The sequence below is a fragment of the Pongo abelii genome, chromosome 2 (genome assembly GCF_028885655.2).
Source record: "Pongo abelii isolate AG06213 chromosome 2, NHGRI_mPonAbe1-v2.0_pri, whole genome shotgun sequence".
Lineage (NCBI taxonomy): Eukaryota > Metazoa > Chordata > Mammalia > Primates > Hominidae > Pongo > Pongo abelii.
This window is the reverse complement of record NC_085928.1, coordinates 163,618,088-163,636,783: the sequence shown is the minus strand read 5'-3', so window position 1 is coordinate 163,636,783 and position 18,696 is coordinate 163,618,088. Positions and strand designations below refer to the sequence as shown.

The following is an 18,696-nucleotide window of genomic DNA, read 5'->3' as shown; positions in this document are numbered from 1 at the left end:
CTGGACACTTCTAGGGGATGGAGATGTCTTCAAAATGTTGGACTTCTAGCAAGAGTTCTCTGCCTAAAACTGTGAGTCATCCTCCAAGATCTCCACTTACGAAGTCATGGGGGTTCCAGTTAATTAAGTTATGTGTGCTCCGCTTACATGAGTGTTTCCCTGTGCTTTGCTTAAAACACAAGAACAAAAACAAAGCATATTTTTCTTAATTCCTCAGTCATTACATTTTCTCTTTCTGGAAGATAGTCTAGAAAAATTAAAATCAAAATCTGATTATGTTAACCGTGGAAACAAATCTAAAACTTAGTAAATTTTTTTAGTAAGTAACTGTGAACACAGAGGTATGGAGTGAAATTTCTGGTTCGTGGAAGATACAAGTACATACTAGAGAAGAACGTTTATTTCAAATACAGGAAAAGACAGCAATATTACTCCACGAATTCTGATGGGTTCTCCCCCAGAAAATTTTATTTTCTGATGTGGTGTGCAAGCTCAGTGTAGTAGCCTCTTCATGACCTACAGGTTTGATACCATCATAGCTTCTAGGAGACTCAATTATAAGAGACTTGAAAGTGTCGAGCCGCTTCACCATAGCAGTATATCTGAGTTCTGTGTACCCGCATTTTGACTATCACTTTGACACACAAACCTAAAAGGAAAGCAGTTATGGTATGAACATGTAATATATTGATTCTTATTTAGGAAAGATTTAGACCTGAAATTAAGACTCACTAACAATAGTAAATAGTACTTAGTAAATAGTAAGTACTCAGTAAATCCCTTTCCTGGTACTGTTATCATCATTGCAAAGGAATTTTCTATCCTCTTTTTTAATGTTTCTCCTCATATTTATATGCATATAAAAAAGAAATAGTAGGAAAAGAGAGAAGAATGAGGAAGAAATTGAGAGAGAGAGAAACTTAGAATACTTTTTTCTTAGCTTGTAGGATTTCAGCCTCCTCTCTATTTGTGGTTAAAAAACTAGAATGAAATGACCAGTATTGGCCAAACAAGAACAATTATTAGGCATTTCCCAAACATTACATTTAAGGAGCAAATTATGCAATAACAAAAAAAAAAACACCAAAAAGCAGAAATAAAATAAGATAGGTATATGGTTTTACAAAATAAAATGGAATTGGATTTGAAAGACTGACCTGCTTGTCCACATCATTAGCAAGTTGTCCTTAACTAATTTCAGATTATTTTGTTGTTTTTGACCTTTGAGTTCACTGAACCAGTCCTGTTTCTTATTGCCATGAGACTGTAATTTCTGACACATTCCTCTTGATTTATTACCGACAAACTATGACTAAAAGTAGGCCTGTGCTACATTTCCATCATCTAGAAATGATAAAAACTTGCAAAATATATTTTGAGTATTCATATATTCAACTGTTACCCACCAGTTGAATAGTTTCCTCACTCTTGAAACTTCTATCTCCTAGACCCCAAGCTTTAATCCTACAACTTCTTCCCTTTCATACTGCATCTGCTCTTCATATTAATTATGGTCTCTGAACCTTTAATTCAACTTTATTTTCCAGTTTGTTTCCTGATGATGTTTTAACTTATACCTACCTGAATTGGACCCAGTAAAGAGTTTTCCCTGGACTACTATGGCCTGTTGACCTTCCATGACATCCGCTTTCCCAGACTTCTAACCCAGGCTTCCTACTTCTCTGAGCAGAGTTGGGGAAAGAACATGGTCAGTGAAGTCAGGCTGACTTGAATCAAATTTCAATTCTATTAATTAGCTCGTCATTTTCAAATGATGTAACATTTCTGTCCCCATCACCTACTCTAAAAGGTGAAGATAGTAATACCTTCTTCAGAGTGATTGTGTGGTTTAGATGAGAAGGCATGTGAAAAGTGCTCTCAATGTTAGCCCTCTTCCTCCGACTTTACCTCACAGCTTATGGTCATTGCCGGAGAAAATACAGATTTAAACCCACTAGAAATTCTGACCATCTAATCCCTGTTATTTATTTCTTATTTGCTCTTGTTTGAACCAGAGCTTCTGATTGCCAGCAACAGAATCCACTCTAGCCTGCCTGCCTCCTGTTTCTTTCCCTCCTCCTCCTCCCTCTTTCCCTTCCTTCCTCTCCCCCTTTTTTTCTATCCTTTCTCCCTTCCTTTCTTCCTCCCTCTGCTTCTTTTCTTTCTTGCTAAATTGAGGTATAACATAAACATAGCCTGGGGGAGTTTTACACATGTTTACTCTGTAGCCAGCATCCCAGTGAAGACATAGAACATCTTTGGCAGCCTGGAAGCCTACTCTTTGCATCTTCCTATTACATGCCTCTTGCACCCCTCTCCTGAGGTAACCACCATTCTTTTTATCACCAGAGATTAGTTTTGCCTGTTTTTAAACTTTCTATGTATAGGTTCATAGGGTAAGTCTTTTTCTGTTTCTGTTTTCTTTTGCTCAACAATGTCAGTGAGATTATTCCATGCTATGTGTAGTGGTAGTTTGTATTTTTATTTGAAATTGATGTGTGGTATTCCATTGATATTGTAATTTATCTTTTTTTTTTTCATATGGTCATTTTGGGTTTTGCCTGTAAATAGAGCTGCCATAAACTTTTTTTTTTTTTTTTTTTTTTTTTTTTGAGACAGAGTCTTGCTCTGTCTCCCAGGCTGGAGTGCAGTGGCATGATCTCAGCTCACTGCAAGCTCTGCCTCCTGGGCTTATGCCATTCTCCTGCCTCAGCCTCCCGAGTAGCTGGGATTACAGGCACCCACTACCATGCCTGGCTAATTTTTTGTATTTTAGTAGAGACGGTGTTTCACTGTGTTAGCCAGGATGGCCTTGATCTCCTGACCTCGTGATCCACCCACCTCAGCCTCCCAAAGTGCTGGTGAGAGGTGAAGTCAGCTGGGCTTCTGGGTCGGGTGGGGACTTGGAGAACTTTTCTGTGTAGCTAAAGGATTGTAAACATACCAATCAGTGCTCTGTGTCTAGCTAAAGGATTTTAAATGCACCTAGCACTCTGTAAAAATGCACCAATCAGCACTCTGTGTCTAACTAAAGGATTGTAAATGCACCAATCAGCACTCTGTAAAAATGCACCAATCAGTGCTCTGTGTCTAGTTAAAGGATTGTAAAAGCACCAATCAGCACTCTGTAAAATGGACCAATCAGCACTCTGTAAAGTGGACCAAGGAGTAGGATGTGGGCAGAGCCAAATAAGGAAATAAAAGCTGGCCACCTGAGCCAGCAGCAGCAATCTGCTCGGGTCCCCTTCCAAGCTGTGGAAGCTTTGTTCTTTCACTCTTCATAGTAAGTCTTGCTGCGGCTCACTCTTTGGGTCCACACTACCTTTATGAGCTGTAACACTCACCACGAGGGTCTGCAGCTTTATTCCTGAAGTCAGCGAGCCCACAAACCCACCAGGAGGAACAAACAACTCCGGACATGCCAGCTTTAAGAGCTGTAACACTCACTGCGAAGGTCTGCGGCTTCATTCCTGAAGTCAGTGAGACCATGAACCCACCGGAAGGAAGAAACTCCGGACACATCTGAACATCTGAAGGAACAAACTCCAGACACACCATCTTTAAGAGCTGTAACACTCATTTTGAAGGTCTGTGGCTTCACTCCTGAAGTCAGCAAGACCACAAACCCACTGGAAGGGAGAAACTCCAGACACATATGAACATCTAAGGAACAGACTCCGGACACACCATCTTTAAGAACTGTAATGCTCACCACGGCTTCATTCTTGAAGTCAGCAAGACCAAGAACCCACTGGAAGGAACCAATTCCGGACACACAGGGATTACAGGCATGAGCCACCGTGCCCGGCCCCATAAACATTTTTTAAAAAGTCTTTTGGTAGATACAGGTATGTTCATTTTTATTGTGTATATACTTAAGGGTGAAATTATTGGGTCTTAAGAGGCACATATTTTAAGTTTAGTAGCTACTTTAACCAGGAAGTAATTTACTGAGGGGTATCAGATAGTTCACAGATTCAATGGACAAACAATATCTATGGCTGAATTTTCAGAAACACCTTCCAGAGTAGGAGCACTGCAGAGCTGGCCTGGTGAGGCCATTGTTGCTTCAGCTGACCCAAAACCATGCTGCCTCTGATATAATAGGAAGCTCCAACGGTGCCATCAACCCTGAAAACCCACTGCTGGATTGAGGAGGAGGAGGATTACCTTGCTGCACTGTGTGGTAGAGACAACCTGAGAGACCAACGCCTTTGAAAAATGACTTTCAGCTAATCTTCTTGTTTTAAGCCCATACTTAGAAATATGTGGTACTTCAAATTCCTGAGACATGCTGTAATGAAACATTTATGGTGCCTCTTATTTTTACCATTGCAAGAGTGTGTTTTAGCTTCCTAAAGATTTCTAAGTGGATTTCCAATCATCCTTCTTCTTGCTAGCTTTCAACTATTTATTAAAATCTCAGATCTTCTTCTTATTCTTCTCTTAACTTTGCTCTTGTGCCGTTTTTCATTGCCTTATTGTCATTTGGTGGAGATTCAGGATAGAAATGCTCTGTGTATAGTTCACATTTTTAGAAGCAGAAGTCTACTTACTGTATCCCTTAAAATGCTGCTCCAAAACTTATCTATTTATTTTTCCAAATCTTTCCCGAATTCTTTCCTTACTCTAGGTCTAACAGATGGCCTCAGTTCCTATGATCTCAGTTCAACTCTCCGTCTCAAAACTTCTCTAAATTGTTGTCTATTTTAGTGGTGTGAGAAATTAGAAGGACAAATCTGTCCTTTCCAAGGATAATTCTTTTGTTTGTAACCATAGCTTTCTCTGGGCACTTGTTCCATCCCTTTTAACCTGTAATATGCACTTTTGGAATTGGAGGTAAAACCGAATCAGTACTCTGTTAAGTCCTTGTGGTACAGCCTCTTTGGAAGTTCTTACCAGAATAGTCTGTTGGTAAAATATCTTCTGTTTTCTCCAAATTTCTTGAAATCATAACTGTCTGTCAGCCACAGTTTTTTCCAGCTACAACTAATGTAATTGGTTGTCAGTCCTTTCTAGCTTCAGTGAAGTTTTTGTAGCCCTTCTTAATTGTCATTAATTACTTTCTATTAATTTGGTCATTTCCTTGATGGTACATGGAACTGTAGCAAAATCTTTATGTTTACATCAAACATTCTTTCTTTGTCTCTTTGTGGTGGTTCTAGCCCCAGCATACTTTGTTAGCCATTATTAGTCCAAACTGTGGGCCAGACATTTGGTATTTTCTGGAATATAAAATAAGTATCAGAGAAAGAGTTTGCATTAAGTAAACAAAAGCCACATCTCAGAATGGTGTGGTAGCTGAGATTACTTCCATTTGGAAGCATTAAAACATACTGGCTTAGAGTATACAATAGCTTTCAGAACATGGAAAGATCAGTGTTTATCACTGTTCTATAGCCAGTTGTGTGTGTGTGTGTGTGTGTGTTTGTGTGTATACATGCATTGAATTATATAAGCATACACACACACATATACTGTTTAGGTAAATTGTTTCAGTGACAAATAGCATTATAACCTCAGGCTCTGTTGAGTAGTGTGGGAATTATCTTTTATCTTTCCTTCTCTACTGGGTACATTTTCCCTAGAAAAATACTCAGGTCTTCTATATACTGAAATAAGCTTTTTATCTACCTTGATTCTTACAATTTTTTTCCTTTTAAAATTCAGACATGTCACAATTGAAGTTTTTTATTCATTTATGTTACCCTTGCTCGTTGACTCCTTGAAATTTGCTTTTTATCTCTTACTGCTTCACTTAAACTACCTTTATTCATGACACTACTGGTCTCCTAATCCTGGAATTTATTGCCATCTTTACAGTGTTGATCTTTACTTCCAGGAACATTTGTCACTCTTGTCCTGCCTCTTCTGTGTAAAAATCTCTCTTTGCTCATCTTCCTTTACGTTTTAGCATCCTAGTTTTCCTATATTTCTATGTTTCCCCTTGTCCTTTCTTTTAAATAAAACCATTTCTTCAAATCCTGTATCTCCTCTCTTATACTTATTCCCATCCCCATGCTCCACTCTTTCTTTGTATGTTTAACCACACTCCACCATCTTGTCTTCAACTATTACCACTGCATGAACATCTACATTTGTCCTGATCTCTGTTAGTATCTCCTTTTGGTATTTCCAGCTGCCTGATTGATTTCTCCACTCAAATGTAATGCAGTATCTTTATTGTGTGTCTGAAACAAATTTACTTTTTATCTTGCCAATAAATTTCTCTTTTTGACATCCGTGAGTACCCCATTCTCTAAAATTCTAAGTTATCCTTGTCTCCTCTCCTTTCTTGCTTTCCTGTGTTTTTATTATTATACTTTTTATTGATACGTAATAATTGTACATATTTATGGTGTACATATGATATTTTGATACCTGTACACAATGTGTAATGATCAAGTCAGGGTATTCAGGACAGCCATTGGCTCAAACATGTATCATGTTTTTGTGTTGAGAAAAATTCAAATCCTCTCTTCTAGCTATTTTATTGTTAAGAAACAACAAAATTTTGACCCTAAATCAATTAAGGATAAAAGGATGAAAATTTTAAAGACTCTTCTAGAGAAAAGATGTTAGCAGAGTTTTGAAGGGGATTAAAGGGAATCAACCAAGAGAGAAAATCAAGGTTGGACATAAAACAGGAAAGTGAGTGATTCCCAGTGGCAAGGAGCCTTAAAGGAATCTGGAGTCAAAGGAAATTGAACATTCAGTGTTGTTTATGTTTCTGTGATTTAAACGCTCTCCATCTCTCCAAGTCTGACATACATTCTTCTTATGTCCATGTTTTAGAAGGAAAACCAAGAAGTCTTATGTGTGGGTAAAAGTCTTGGTTTGGTATTACTATAAGGGAATACCAGAGGCTGGAGAAAAGAAAAGAGGTTTATTTGACTCACGATTCTGTTTTCTGGAAGATCGAATATCTGCATCTGGTGAGGGCCACAGGCTGCTTCCCCTTGTGCTGAAAGATAAAGGGGAGCTTCTGTGTATATCAGAGACCATTTCATGAGACAGGATGTAAGAGAGAGAGAAGGGAAATGACAGGCTCTTTTTAACAATCAGCTCTTATGGGAACTAATAGAGTTAAAACTCACTTACTCACCCCTGCCTCCTCAAGGAGGGCATTAATCTATTCATGAGGGATCCACTCCCATGGCCCAAACACCTCCCATCAGGCCCCACCTCCTACATTGGGAATCAAATTATAAAATGAGGTTTGAAGGGTCAAATATCCAAACTTTGGCTGTGAATAGGGAATGGAAACTGTAGGTGAGGGACTAAAGATGAGAATGAAATTGAGTCTGAGTAAGAGCCAGAAGTTCAAGCCAAGACATTATATTGGAACTCCAAGCCAGAATTTTCCAAGAGAAACTACAGTCTTGGGAATACAGTGGCCCTTTTGCAAGATATAGGAGAAAGACCTCTGGAAAATTTTATGTATTTCTCAACTCAAAGAATAGAGTGACTTTGGCTGATATCTAGGTTACACATACAAGCACCCAATTAATTGGAAAAAATGGGACCAGCTTAGGACATCATAAAGAAAAGCATTCTGTACATGCCATTCCTTTCCTCTTTTACTGTAATGACTGAGGAAAATGTGTTGAAATAAAAAATAAACAAACAAAAGGTGCCGCTTTTTAGGCTGAAGGACCTTAAAATCTTAGCACTGTCTCTTGTATGGCCTTTGGTAAATTTCCTACAATTTAAAGCTTTGTTTTTCTCATGACTAAAATAATCATAATAACATGTCATGCAAGGTTATGCAGGGCACAACACCTGGAAGATAGAAACTACTTAATTACTTGTTACTGCAGTTATTTCTTTTTTTCTTCTTCAACTTTAAGTTCAGGGGTACATGAGCAGGATGTGCAGGTTTGTTACATAGGTAAACTTGTGCCATGGTGGTTTACTGCACAGGTCATCCCATCACCTAGGTATTAAGCCCAGCATCCATTAGCTATTCCTGGTGCTCTCCCTCCCACAGCCTTTCTTCCACCAAGCCCCAGTGTGTGTTGATTCCCACCCCATGTGTTCATGTGTTCTCTTTGTTCATCGCCTACTTATAAGTGAGAACATGCGGTGTTTGGTTTTCTGTTCTTGTATTAGTTTGCTAAGGATAACGGATTCCAGTTCCAACGGATTCTAGTTCCATCCATGTCCCTGCAAAGGACATGATCGCATTCCTTTTTATGGCTGCATAGTATTCCATGGTGGATATAAACCACATTCTCTTTATCCAGTCTATCACTGATGGTCATTTAGGTTGATTCCATGTCTTTGCTATTGTGAGTAGTGCTGCAATGAACATATGCACGCGTATTTCTTTATAATAGAATAATTTATAATTATTTGGGTATGTGCCCAGTAATGGGATTGCTGGGACAAATGGTATTTTTGCCTCTAGGTCTTTGAAAAATCACCACACTGCACTGTCTTCCATAATGGATGAACTAATTTACAATCCTACAAACAGTGTAAAAGCATACATTTTTCTCCACAACCTCTCCAGCATCTGTTGTCTTTTCGACTTTTTAATATTAGATTGTTGCAAAAGTAATTGCGATTTTGAGATGGTATCTCATTGTGATTTTGATTTGCGATTCTCTAATGATCAGTGATGTTGAGCTTTTTTTCATACGTTTATTGGCCATATAAATGTCTTCTTTTCAGAAGTGTCTGTTCAGGTTCTTTGCCCACTTTTTAATGGGGTTGTTTGGGTTTTATTTTTGGAAATTTGTTTAAGTTCATTGTAGATTCTGGATATCAGACCTTTGTCAGATGGATAGATTGCAAAAATTTTCTCCCATTCTGTAAATTTGTTTAAGTTCCTTGTAGATTCTGGATATCAGACCTTTGTCAGATGGATAGATTGCAAAGATTTTCTCCAATTCTACAGAATGGAGAAAATTATTTGTTTACTCTGTTGATAGTTTATTTTGCTGTGCAGAAACTCTTTGGTTGAATTATATCCCATTTGTCAATTTATGCTTTCATTGAAATTGAAATTCAGCGTTTTTGTCATGAAATCTTTGCCTGTGTCTATGTCCTGAATGGTATTGCCTAGATTTTCTTGTAGGGTTTTTATAGTTTTAGGTTTTGCATTTAAGTCTTTAATCCACCTTGAGTTAATTTTTGTATATGGTATAAGGAAGGGGTCCAGTTTCAATTTTCTGTATATGGCTAGCCAGTTCTCCCAGCACCATTTATTAAACAGGGAATCCTTTCCCCATTGCTTGTTTTTGTCAGGTTTGTTGAAGATCAGATGGTTGTAGGTGTGTAGTCTTATTTCTGAGTTCTCTATTCTGTTCCGTTGGTCTATGAGCCTGTTCTTGTACCAGTACCATGCTGTTTTGGTTACTGTAGCCTTGTAGGATAGTTTGAAGTCAGGTAGCATAATGCCTCCAGCTTTGTTCTTTTTGCTTAGAATTGCTTTGGCTATTTGGGCTATTTTTTTATTGCATATGCATTTTAAAATAGTTTTTGCTAATTCTGTGAAGAAAGTCAATGGTAGTTTGATGGGAATAACATTGAATCTGTAAATTACTTTGGATAGTATGGCCATTTTTACGATCTTGATTCTTCTTATCCATGAGCATGGAATGTTCTCCATTTGTTTGTTTCTTCTCTGATTTCTTTGAGCAGTGGTTTGTAGTTCTCTTTGAAGAGGTTGTTCACTCCCCTTGTTAGCTGTATTCCTAGGTATTTTATTTTTGTAGCAATTATGAATGGGAGTTCATTCATGATTTGGCTCTCAGCTTGCCTGTTGTTGGTGTATAGGAATGCTAGTGATTTTTCCACATTGATTTCATATCTCGAGACTTTGCTGAAGTTGCTTATCAGCTTAAGAAGCTTTTGGGCTGAGATAATGGGTTTTTCTAAATATAGGATTATTTCATATGCAAACAAAGACAGTTCGACTTCCTCTCTTCCTATGTGAATATGCTTTATTTCTTTCTCTTGCCTGAGTGCCCTGTCCAGGACTTCCAATACTGTTGAGTAGGAGTGGTGAGAGAAGGCAGCCTTGTCTTATGCCAGTTTTCAAGGAGAATGTTTCCAGCTTTTGCCCATTCAGTATGATGTTGGCTGTAGGTTTGTCATATATGGCTCTTATTATTATGAGGTGTGTTCCTTCAATCCTAGTTTATTGAGAGTTTTTAACATGAAGCAATGTTGAATTTTATTGAAGGTCTTTTCTGCATGTACTGAGATAATCATGTGGTTTTAGTCTTTAGTTCTGTTTATGTGGTGAATCACATTTATTGATTTGTGTATGTTGAACCAACCTTGCATCTTGGGGATGAAGCCAACTTGGTCATAGTGGATAAGCTTTTTGATGTGCTGCTGGATTCAGTATGCCAGTATTTTATTGAGGATTTTTTGCATCAATGTTCATCAGAGATATAGGCCTGAAGTTTGTTGTGGTTGTTGTTGTATCTCTGACAGGTTTTGGTAAAAGGATGATGCTGGCCTCATAGAATGAATTAGGGAGAAGTCCCTCCTTTTCAATTGTTTGGGATAGTTTTAGTAGAAATGGCACCAGCTCTTCTACCTCTTGTAGAATTCAGCTGTGAATCCATCTGGTCCTGGGCCTTTTTTTGATTGGTAGGCTATTTATTACTGCCTCAATTTCAGAACTTGTTATTGGTCTGTTCAGGGATTCAATGACTTCTTGATTCAATCTTGGGATGGTGTATGTTTCCAGAAATTTATCCATTTCTTCTAGATTTTCTAGTTTATGTCCATAGAGATTATAGTCTTGTCTGATGGTTGTTTGTATTTCTGTGGGGTCAGCGGTGATATTCCTCTTATCATTTCTGATTGTGTTTATTTAATACTTCTTTATTAGTCTAGCTAGCAGTCTATCTATTTTACTATTTTTTTTAAAAAACAGCTCCTGGATTGACATTTTGAAGGGTTTTTCATGTCTCTCCTTCAGTTCAGCTCTGTTTTTGGTTATTTCTTGTCTTCTGCTAGCTTTGGGGTTTGTTTGCTCTTGGTTTTCTAGTTCTCTTAGTTGTGAGGTTGTTGATTTGAGATCTTTCTAGCTTTTTGATCTGGGCATTTAGGGCTGTAAATTTCCCTCTTAACACTGCACTTCAGCTGCATCCCAGAGATTCTGGTATATTTACTCTTTGTTCTCATTAGTTTCAAAGAACTTCTTGATTTCTGCCTCAATTTCATTATTTACCCAAGTGTCATTCAGGAGCAGATTGTTCAATTTCCATGTAGTTGTGTGATTTTGAAAGAGTTTCTTAATCTTGAGTTCTAATTTGATTACGCTGTGGTTTGAGAAACCATTTGTTATTATTTCAGTTATTTTGCATTTGCTGAGGATTGTTTTACTTCCAATTATGTGGTCAATTTTAGAGTAAGTGCCGTGTAGAGATAAGAAGAATGTGTAGTCTGTTGTTTTGGGGTGGAGAGTTCTGTGGGTATCTATCAGGTCCTCTTGAACTAGAACTCAGGTCTAGAGCTGAGTTCAGGTCCTAAATATCTTTGTTAATTTTCTCTCTTGATGATCTGTCTAATATTGTCAGTGAGGTGTTAAAGTCTCCCACTATTATTGTGTGGGAGTCTAAGTCTCTTTGTAGGTCTCTAAGAATTTGCTTTATGAATTTGGATGCTCCTGTATTGGGTGCATATATATTTAGAATAGTTAGTTCTTGTTGAATTGAACTCTTTACCATTGTGTAATGCCCTTCTTTGTCTTTTTTATCTTTCTTGGTTTAAAGTCTGTTTTGTCAGAAACTCAGATTGCAACCCCTGCTTTTTTCTCTTCCATTTGCTTGGTAAATTTTCCTGCATCCCTTTATTTTGAGCCTATGTGTGTCTTTCCATGTGAGATGTGTCTCCTGAAGACAGTATGCCAGTGGGTCTTGGCTCTTTATCCAGCTTGCCATTCTGTGTCCTTTAATTGGGGCATTTTGCCCGTTTACATTTAACATTAGTATTGTTATATGTGAATTTGATCCTGTCATCATGATGGTAATTGGTTATTCTGTAGGCCTGTTTACGTGGTTGCTTCTTAGTATCACTGGTCTGTGTACCTCAGTGTGCTTTTGTAGTAGCTGGTAATGGTTTTTCCTTTCCATGTTTAGTGCTTCCTTCAGGAGCTCTTGCAAGGCAGGCCTGGTGGTGATGAATGGCATTTGCTTGTCTGAAAAAGGATCTTATTTCTCCTTCACTTATGAAGCTTAGTTTGGCCAGATAGGAAATTCTGGGTTGGAAATTCTTTTCTTTAAGAATATTGAAAATTGGTCTCCAATCTCTTCTGGCTTGTAGGGTTTCCACTGACAGGTCCACTGTTAGTCTGATGAGCTTCCCTTTGTGGGTGACCTGGCCTTTTTCTCTGGCTGCCCTTAACATGTTTTCTTTCATTTTGACCCTGGAGAATCTGAAAATTTTGTGTCTTAGGGCTGATCTTCTCATGGAGTATCTTACTGGGGTTCTCTGGATTTCGTTAATTTTAATGTGGGCCTGTCTTGCTAGGTTGGGGAAGTTCTCCTGGATGATACCCTGAAGTATGTTTTCCACCTTGGTTCCATTCTCCTTGTCTCTTTCATGTACCTCACAAGTTAAGACACACTGGCTTGGAATTCCAGGCAGACAATGGCAATAGGTAAGAATCTGCCTGAGATGGAAACCAGTTCCTGGGGGAAGGGGTGGCCTCCATCTCTGCACTTCTGTAGGCTCAGACATTCCAGCCTGCTGGTATTGGAGAATCCAAACAGTCTGGAAGAGCACAACTGCCTTGCCAGATCATGGCCAAACTGCTTCTTTAAGTGGGACCCCAATTCATTCCTCCTCACTGGGCAGGACAAGTGAGTCATAGTTTGGTCTCTTTACCTAATCCCATATTTCTTGGAGTTTTGTTTATTCCTTTTCATTCTTTTTTTTCTTTATTCTTGTCTGCCTGTCTTATTTCAGAAAGATAGTCTTCAAGTTCTAAGATTCTTTCCTCCGCTTGATCCATCCTGCTATTGATACTTGTGATTGCATTGTAAAGTTCTTGTGTTGTGTTTCTCAGCTCCATCAGGTCAGTTATGTTTCTCTCTAAACTGGCTATTCTATCGGCTCCTGTATTGTTTTATCATGATTCTTAGCTTCTTTGCAATGGGTTACAGCATGCTCCTTTAGCTCAGCAAAGTTCATTATTACCCATTTTCTAAAGCCTACTTCTGTCACTTCAGCCATTTCAGCCTCAGTCCTGTTGGCCACCTCTTACAGGAACACTCAGGCCAGCAACAGGTCAGTAGCCCCCTGGGACAGAGCTTCCAGAGGAAAGAGCAGGTGGCCATTTTTGCTGTTTCATGGCCTTCACTGGAGATACCTCCAGGTATAGGAAAAAATGAGGCAACCAGTTTTTTCTAGTTGTTGGGAGGTCTCACCCAGTCAGGAGGAACAGGATCAGGAACCTGCTTAAAGAATCTCAGTCTGATTGCTTGTTGGTAGAGCAGGTGTGCTGCACTGGGGGTACCCTTCCTCGTCCAGACTTTCTGGGTTCTCCAAAGCCGGCAGGCTGGCACGGCTTAGCCAGACCACAGAGATGGTGGCTGCCCCTCCCCCAAGGAGCTCCATCTCAGGGAGAGATCAGAGCTCTCTCCATAAAACCCTGGCTGAAGTGGCTGAAGCCTCCACAGAAAGTTTCCGCCCAGTGAGGAGGAATGGATTGGGGTCCCACTTAAAGAAGCAGTCTGGCCACCATCTGGCAAGGCAGTTGTGTTGCGTTGTGGGGGACCCTTCCTCTTCCAGACTGTTTAGATTCTTCAACTCCAGTAGGCTAAAACGTCTGCATCTACCGAAGTGCAGAGATGGAGGTCACCTCTCCCCCTGAGGAACTGGGTCCCATCTCAGGCTGACTCTAGCTTGCCTAGCATTGCCATTGGCTGGCTGGAATTCTAAGCCAGTGTGTCTTAACTTTTGAGGTGCCATGGGAAGTGGGGCCTGCAGAATGACACTCCTTGGCTCCCTGGATTCAGCCCCTTTGCTGGGCATATGTACAGGCAGATCTCCCCCCTTGCCAAGGATCCTGGAGCTGGGGTACGTAAAGCTCCTGGGTCTTTGTGTGTGCCCGAGTAGCTGTTCTGCTGAGACTCCATACAGCTTTGTGTATCGGACTCAAGGTCCTGATGACATGGGCTCATGAGAGGATCTCCTGATCTGCAGATTGCAAAGATCCGTGGGAGACACCTGGTTTCCTGGGATATGGTTTGGGGTTCATTTGGCTCCATGGTGCTCCTGGGTGGGCCATTGCCCCACTTTGCTTTTCTTCATTCTCTGTGGATTGAGTTGTTTGCCTAGTCAGTCCCAATGTGAGAACTTGGATATTTTAGTTGAAGGTGCTGAATTCACTCGCAGCTTTCATTCCTCTTTGTGAGTGCCACAGGCCACAGCTGCTTCTCATGGGCCATCTTGGTCCCTCCCCTTCATTGTTATTTCTACTAATAAATAAGGATAGTTATCATTATCATGTACTTAGTATGTGCTGGGCACTCCTTCTAGCACTTTACTTGATTTGTCTCATTTAATACTCACAACAACCTCCTAAGGTAAGTGAAAATATCTGTCTTACAGATGATGAAATGGAGACAAGGTGGTGGACAACTTTCCCAAGGTCACATAGTCAGTGTCCAAGTCAGGCTGTGAAACCAGGTGAAGCCTGTTCTCTCTACCCGGTAAGCTATGGAAGAGAAAGTCAGGCTGTGAAACCAGGTGAAGCCTGTTCTCTCTACCCAGTAAGCTGTGGAAGAGCATAATAGGTCTAGGGATCACCAAGGTGAACTCCCCCTGATAAGGTGGCCTTCAGCTTGGCATGAAAGTATCTAGAAGGTTTACTGAGTCATACTTCACTTCTAAATAAACATGGAGAAGCAGGAATACCATGGTGGTCAGGTTGAAAAGAAAAGCAGTAAGAATAGATAGAATGGTAGAGGCTTATGCAAGGCTGTGGTTAGGAGTAACGTGGAAAAGTAACTTGAGGTGAGAAGTTCAAAGGTGCAATGGGGGTGAGTTTGGAGAACAGTTTATTGATTTTGACTTATAGAATATCAACAGATTGTGTGTACGTTGGGTCGATCAGTTGATTAACTAAAGTTAGCTCAAAAATGGTACGTCTTACATCCCATGAGGCGAAATCTTAGCAGCTGGATTATTCAGTGCTTATGTTGTGAAAACTGAGTTCTTTTCCTGATGACCCACCCAGATTAGAGAGATTACACAGGCAAGTAGCTGGAAGCAGTCCAGAGCAAAGACTAAGTGATGCAAGTTTACTCTACCTACCCCTTAACAAGATCATATGAGTTCATATAGAGAAGAGAAGAGAATACAAGGAGAGGGAAAAATGGGGAGGAGGGAACAAGTGCAACAAATCAATTGGTTACACAAAAATCCATGTGCATTTCAGTATCACTAGTTTTGCCCACATACGCCTGACCAGCATTCTCTCTGCCCATGGCTAGTTCACTTTTCTGGGCTGCATGATTTCATCAGGTCAAATTAATTCTGCCCTTTTCCATACCTTTTTGGCCACGTTACTGGTAACATTAAGCATCAAACAGTACACTGCCTGTTATTATTATGGATGCAGACTTAGAAGTCATGCATTTGAGCTCAACGAGATGGGCAAGTATGTGTATTTATCCCCATTTCCAGATGCAATGATGGAACACATCAAGGCTAGTTCTTTGACCTCATGCTGCTATATTTGATCTGAGCTGAATTGTATTGAAACGAAACACTGTTTCTATATTGCATTGTAGTTATCTCTTTATGTCACCATTTCTCCCATTTGTGTGCTGCAGCTGCAGAGCCCAGCATACTTGTAACTGGCACTAAGTAGGGTAAATGCTTACTGAATGAGTGAATACAATTATACTGAAGAGGAGCTGAATAAAAGGTGAATGTAAGGTGTTACCGGCTGAAATAAATATTCAGAAATATTCTGACCTGACCCAACAGTTGTCTGGATAAATCTGTATCATTGGTCCAACAGGATTGTTTTCCTTTAGTTCTCTCTCATCTCTTGATCTCGCTTACATACTTGACATTTCTTTCCACCAAACCCATGACCTGACTTTTGCTGCATCGTTACACCAGCAAATGTTTGTAAACTCAGTATTGTGAGCAGTGTACAATATAGCAGTAATCCCATGGGGATAAGAAGCTGACTTTTCAGAATATGTCCTAGTTTTGAATCAGACTAATTATTTAACAAACCATAAAAACAGCAACTAAAATCATTGACATATAGTCTTTCCTTTTCATAAAATAATTGTATTATCTGATGAAAGAATTTTAAGCCCTCAGCTATGTTCTACACTTACTGCTGTAGGGGACATTAGAAATAATTTAGCCCTATGATGACAGAGCTTATTTTTTTTTCTCCTTCGTGTTAAATTCTACTCTGAATAACAGTTACGAAGCTAATGCTAAGTCATTATTTTATGATAAAGTAAGATCTTCTTAGCTTACAAGGTTATAGGATGCATGGATAAAGTGTTACAGGATGAAAAACTGCATAAAGATTTTCCTTTCCTAAGAATTGTTTCTCTTGCCCCACAAAATTACTAGAAATGGCATACTTAAGTAAAAATATTTTTCATCCAAATGTGTCTAACATAACTTTTAAACACTGAGTTCTTTTATAAAGTGATTATGGGTGACACAATAGATTAGCAACTTTTTGTTTTCATTTTACTCCTTCTGAAAAGCCCTATATGTCATATTTTTTATTTCAAAGCCCTGAAAACCAAAGTGAGATTGACACATGCCAGTGCATGTTAAAGCTGGTGATCTGGAACAGGTGCTTATGCAGGTGATGCACCATTTCAACCCTCAGAAGGCTCCATTCTTTGTCTACTGCCTGCTGAGCCCCCCAGATCACTTCTCAGTCAGCTTGTGGCATCTCTGTGCCCTTTCCAATGTCCCACAGATCCCAGGGATTAAATTTCAGCTTCATTCATTCTTAACTCTGCCCTGGGGCTTCTTTTTCCCCCAAATATGCTTGTCGCAGAGTTACAGGCTTTCCTTCTCTTTCCTTCTTTTCTGTTTCCTTTTCAGCACACTGTAAAATGCAAATAATCTCTTTCTTGTAAACAATCTTAATGTTAATTATTAAAAAGAGAGATACTGGACAATGAAAATGACACAAACATACACATTTCTCAGAGTCATTGAGATGAAATATGAGAAAGAGTGACTTTTATAGGGCACGTGACTAAACAAGTTTTGATCGAATTTCAAAGGAAGGCTGTACATACTGTATTGTTTTGTCATTCGGGGCACAAAATTCTTAAATATAATAAATAGAATTCATTTGGCTAAGAAATTTATATTCAATAATAATTGAAGGAGTTCTTCAATTCTGGACTTGTAAAACAAAAGGATTTGTTAAGAATCCACACCCTGTAATGAGAATTGTATGCTGTTTCGTAACTATGGTCAGAGTATAAATGGTCAACGGCATATTTGATAATAATAGCTATAATTTAATTCATCCTTATTATTGTGGGAATTATGCTAAGTGATAATGATCTTCCCCACAATCATTTGATACCACACCTGTCCCTCAACTCTTAATAGATGGTCTTGCCACCAGATTCCACATGGAGAAAATGGAAATCACCTTGATTTCCCACCACTGACCCTGCTTATTTTTGTGAATCTGTATTCATCTTTTCTTTGTTCCTTCTTATCACAGTTGAGATGGTGTCCCTCCCTTTAAGACCAATCCAATAGTCTTCTGCTAATGTTTAACAAATAGCCTTCTGAAAAAAGAAATCCTGATTTGCAGCATTTGCTGATTTCTGTAGTGTGAAACTTACTACCATGGCTGATTTTAAGCTACTAATATGACATCAACTCACTATGCATGGAAAGAGATGAGCACATAGGCTTTGCATCTAATACAGCCCAGCTCTAGCCCACCCCTGCCTCAATCCCTCTTGTCTTCTGAAGAAGCAGTAGAAAATGGTAGATCCGTACACAGACTTTACAGTTGGGTTTGCTTGAGTTTGTATCCTGGTTCTACTCCTTAATATGTCTAAAGTTTTGAACAAGTCATAATTTTTCTGTACCTCATTTTCCTAATTGGTAAAATGATGATTAATAAAAATATACCCTGTGGTGTATATCAACATTATCCTCTCAATCTGTAACAAAAGGATAAAACATCTTTGAAGTATAGTACTATTATTAATATCCATTTTACAAATGAGGGCATTGAGAAACTAGCACTACTGCTCTAATTCTTTCTCCTTATTTAAACAAATTTTATTTCATTTCCTCCTCTCCCACCTACTCCTCAATACATTCCAAACTGGCATCAGTACCCACTCTGCATACAGCTTTGACTTTTGGGAATAACCTTAATCTCAGGCTGGGTTTTCTGGAAACAGATTTTAGAAAGAGGTTTTACGTAGGAAGTTTATGGAGAGTACTTTCAGAAGAGACTATGAAGAATTTGGGGAGGCAGGATTGAAAAGGAGAGCTTGCCAAACTGATGCATTTGTACCAGAGGCCTTACCAAATCTAATGGGAATTCTGGAACTGGCATGGTTCACCAGAGCTTTTCTGAATTGATGTAAGAGGGTAGGTCCTTTGTCTATAATTGTATTAACCGGCATTAAAATAGAAGGGGAGAAACCTTGGGTAAGGAGGTTCCCTTTGGCACTTTCAGGAGAGAAATACAGC

At 39.2% G+C, this 18,696-nt stretch overlaps 2 long non-coding RNA genes across 3 annotated transcripts in view; one reads left to right on the top strand and one right to left on the bottom strand.

The window, feature by feature from the left end:
- LOC129058687 (uncharacterized) overlaps positions 1 to 18,696 on the bottom strand; it is a 62,367-nt gene that overhangs the window by 13,552 nt on the left and 30,119 nt on the right. The window contains exon 3 of the long non-coding RNA XR_008523976.2: positions 6,900 to 6,964. This is a non-coding gene — a long non-coding RNA (uncharacterized LOC129058687). The remainder of the gene's footprint in view (positions 1 to 6,899; positions 6,965 to 18,696) is intronic.
- The window catches only part of LOC129058686 (uncharacterized), a 70,569-nt gene that overhangs the window by 31,965 nt on the left and 19,908 nt on the right, over positions 1 to 18,696 (top strand). Inside the window, exons 3-4 of one of the 2 annotated variants that reach the window (XR_010139271.1) lie at positions 15 to 71; positions 14,581 to 14,686. This is a non-coding gene — a long non-coding RNA (uncharacterized LOC129058686). Of the gene's footprint in view, positions 1 to 14; positions 72 to 14,580; positions 14,687 to 18,696 lie in introns of those variants that run through there. The other variant, XR_010139269.1, reaches the window with a different exon arrangement.